Source organism: Octopus bimaculoides, chromosome 13 (assembly GCF_001194135.2).
Source record: "Octopus bimaculoides isolate UCB-OBI-ISO-001 chromosome 13, ASM119413v2, whole genome shotgun sequence".
In the NCBI taxonomy this organism is placed as follows: domain Eukaryota; kingdom Metazoa; phylum Mollusca; class Cephalopoda; order Octopoda; family Octopodidae; genus Octopus; species Octopus bimaculoides.
In genome coordinates, this window is record NC_068993.1 from 23,566,321 (window position 1) to 23,570,814 (window position 4,494).

General features: G+C 33.8%; 1 pseudogene; it reads left to right on the forward strand.

Annotated features, from left to right (window-relative positions):
- On the forward strand, nt 1-100 carry LOC128249330 (U6 spliceosomal RNA; annotated as a pseudogene).
- The last annotated feature ends 4,394 nt before the right edge of the window (nt 101-4,494 follow it).

A 4,494-nucleotide genomic window follows, 5' to 3' on the forward strand; every position in this document is an offset into this window, starting at 1 on the left:
TATATATAGTACATATACTAAAATTGGAACGATACAGAGAAGATTAGCATGGCCCCTGCCCAAGGATGACACGCAAATTCGTGAAGCGTTCCATATTTTTCTCACGGTGGTGCACCAGCATGACCGCAGCCACTTGGCTGAAACACATAAATAAATAAATATATATATATATATATACATACAAATTTTAAACTATGCTGAATTCTTAGAAGTATATAATGTATGATTTTTTAAAATACATCTTCATAGATAATCACTTTGTTGAAGAAAAAAGGACAGTTGCTATTAGCAAAGAACTAACTGGAAATATGGAAGGTACGTCCTACCACACCTGCAGATATACATCACCACATAACGGCTAATAGGGTATGTCAGTATGCCTGTCATACGTTAAATATTTATCAGTATGACCAAAGACTTACTGCTAATGCATATTTCAAGCGCATCGAAGTTTTTTTTAAAATTTATTGTTCTTTTTATTATGTTATGAGTTCAATGAACAAACAAATTACGCAGAGAAATCATAATGTTAATTACCGTTTCTGTTCGGTGATACGGAAATACAACACTGCACCACAGACGACATCATTTGGCGCCACAAGAGATTTAACTGAACTACGATTCATGCAAACTTTCAAGATCCAATATCAGATTTATCATTGGATTGACTCTCTACTACCTCTGTCAAATCAATCACCAAAATCGGCCTTTCATTGTTTATAATCTGTATCTGTTTCCTTTTTTTTTTTTTGTTATAAAATAACCTACGCAAAACGTGGTTTTGAATTACGTGTATTTACTTTATAAACGTATATGAGTTGAAAACTTACTTTTAACATTTCACTTAACGTCTGTGTGCCATGCTGGCATGGGTTGGAGTGTTATTAATGTAGAAAGTTCGTAGTAGAAGTTGTGACCTCCGTAATTTAGACGGTGTTTTTAAATTTCATTTTAAATTTCATTTTAAATTTCATTTAACCCGGGCAATGCCGAGTATTGACAACTGATGTTGGTGTGTTTGCGTCCTCATAATTTAGTTGTTCCACAGAAGAGCTTGATAGAATAAACTCCAGGCTTACAGAGAATAAGTCCAGGGATCGATTTCTTAGTGTAAAGGGCTGTGCTTCAGCATGGCCACCGTCAAAAAACTGAAATACGTAAAAGAATAAAAGAATACTAGATGAAGGTTCCTTACCACTAAATCAAGAAGGTTATTAATTCTGCTTACGGTTGTGCAATTGAAATATTTTGGTTGGAATATATAGTTATCGGTTTTACACTTCTTTCTATATTCTGCAACTATCACAATAAAGAACCATTTCTGATGGCACCAGCACACAATTTACAGATGCTTACATTTTTTTAAATAAAATAATGACTTTTTGCCAACATAACGCAGCAGCCCCAGGATGGGACGAATGTTATCTAGCCCCACCATGCATCGTTTCCAGTTGGCTATACGACACACAAAATTCTATGCCCTTATATTTTCGAACAAGGGAGATCAGCACCTCCACCCTGCACAACCTCGCATCCATGGACCGGTTTCTTGGGCCTAAATAACACTAACATATGTCCCATCCTGGAACTTCCACATTATGTTGGCAAAAAGTCATTACATTATAGTGATGTTACTGTACATCTCTCTTTCAGAGATATAGAAATAATAATATTTCTATTTTGCAGATCAGTAATGGTGTGTGACCTTTGAAATCTATATATTTTCGACTACAGGTTAGTAGCAACATTTAGCCAACACAGCTACTCAACGCTGATAAAGAGCAATAACGTGGGTTCGTGGTTATGCCGGGGGGAGGTGCTGATCTCCCCTGTTCGAAAATATAAAGACAGAATTGTTTGTGCCGTACAGCCAGCTGGAAACGATGTTTTCTGGGGCTAAATAACAGTAACATTCTTACCATCTTGGGGCTGCCACATTATGTTGTCAACACGTCATGGTGCTGCTACTGTATATTTCTCTTTCAGAGATTTAGAAATAATAATATTTCTACATTTTTTGTTTTCTGTGAAGTCTTCAGAAGTCCAGCTAGTGTCTATAATTGTTTCAGTTCAGCGTTATATACTATGATGAAACCCTAACTACAACTTAAGAAATTAACCGGCTTTAAACCATTCTCAATGAAGCGTCAACAATTTGCATACGCTTGTGTTTTCTGCAATTCTCAAAATGCTATTCCCCGTTCACATGGCGAAACATATTTTACATAAAAGGTGGAAAATTAAAAAATGGAGAACTCTGCTCGTAGTTCAGTAAATCAAGGTTTAATGGCAAAAGGGCCAAATTGTCAGGAAAGAGGACTATTTGGACCTTGTGGGAATTTAAGGTGCGTACATGAATAAAATCTTCATAAATAATGAATACTGAAGAAATACCAATAGAGGATGTAATGATAGACGTTGTGAATCCAGAATGAATTTGCTTTTATATCAATTCTCCAGGAAGATGTGATACAACTCGTTTTATGAACAGTAATTATATATCAAATGTAGCGTGGGTAGATATTAATATTCGGTGGTAATTTGTTACATAGCTTATTTAGACTTGAACACTTCATTGATATAAGGTCTTCAAACGTATCAAGTTTCTAAGAGATCAAGATATACTTCTCATTGACGAATCCATTCATGATACCTCTTCTGCCATTCATGCCTTCGATAAAAAGTTTCATGATATTAATGGCATCTATATCATTTTTGTAGCAATCATAATTTCGGTAAGAAGGGATCACAGAAAAGGGTTGCATAATATTCAAAGAGTAACTCACTATTTTATTAATTACATTGCCTCACACGAGACGGTATCGCCTTATTTAAAGTTATGCGATCCACTGAAATATCAGGGATTAGAATGTGATGATATTTAAGTACTTTCGTGTTTATGAATTGAAATTGTTTCTTTAGTAAATTCTGCTTTTGTGGCGTATCTGAAGAAGCGTGTGAATCGCGTGTAATCCATTCCTATCAGGACTCCGATTATCTTTCGCTAAATTAGAATTTAGAACTATTATAAGAGAAATATATACGTGATTTAGTGTAGATCAAATTTATAGTCATTATCAGTGAGATAATGAACACTATACAGCAGAATTTCTTCTTTACGCACTAGATCCATTTGGATGGCTATAGCTTGAATGGGATCGACAGTTCTAGCTTTTAAATAATATATTAGGTAATGAGTATGTAAAGGAATTACACTAGAAATTATTTACCACCAACAAAATCGCATTGAAGTGGAATAAGTTGTACTTAGACGAGATGGCAAGCATTAATACATAGAATTATATCTAGTATGTAGCTAATCTAATGGACGTACTATTTTACAAATGCATTGTGTAATTTAATAATAACTAACAAAGCACATATTCAAAGATATGATAAAATAAGGATGAATTAACGACAAACAGTATTTATATTTGAACAATTATATGTTATATTATCTAGGATTTGGAAATTAACTAACATTCTTTCTTGGTCAGTAATACGAATTCACAAGAGAAGATAAAGGTAGTAGATATTGTAATACACATTTTATATTAAGGATCATGCAATTAACAATATAAATCATGATATTCATAATTCACTAATTATCCTGATGACATAATAATGTAACAACAGCAACGGTTGTTATTATTAGCTGCCTCATCTGTCCTATCACAAAAGCAGTTCATAAATTACTCCAAAGAAACTATGATGTGCTCTGAAAGTGAATACAAAACAAAGAGGTTTCAAAGTATTATTATTATTGTTGTTGTTGTTGTTATCATCATCATCATATACACTCAACAGATTGAACTGCTGGAAAAAGAAAGAATTCTAACAGTGGGCTACAACAAGTAGTCTTCGATGCCAAGAATCCTCCTAAGTATCCTAGTTGACCCTAATAACACTGCTTTGGGAGCTGTACTAATCTAGGTTTTATGCAAGCTAACTTGTTATATCTCTCGACTTTTCTTTCTACCTTATCGCAAACCTTGTTGTCAGTTGGACATGCCATATCTATGATCCAGCGTAGTTTGTTTTCTTTCTCAATTAAGACTATGTCCAGCTTCCTATTATCTATCTCAAGGTCGCACTGAATCATAAAATCCCATATGACCTTTGCATTTCTGTTTTCGACGACGCCTTCAGGTTTGTGGCCGTACTAATTGTTTGCCGTCAAGTCCATACTTGTTGCAAAGTGTCCAATATTATTATTATTATTATTATTATTATTATTATTATTATTATTATTATTATTATTATTATTATTATTATTATTATTATTTTATGTTTGACTGTTGTTGTGCATTTGTACAAGTTGGATCCAAGTCTCACCCAGAGACCTCAAGAGACAACAAGTTAGAAGTTCATGTAGGTGTTATGCCTAGGGTACCATATATTTGGATTTGTACAGTTTTGTTCTAGTGAATGTTTAAGAACCCATAAGAAAATTATGTGCTTGCTTTAAAATTTGAGATCACATAGACAGTATTT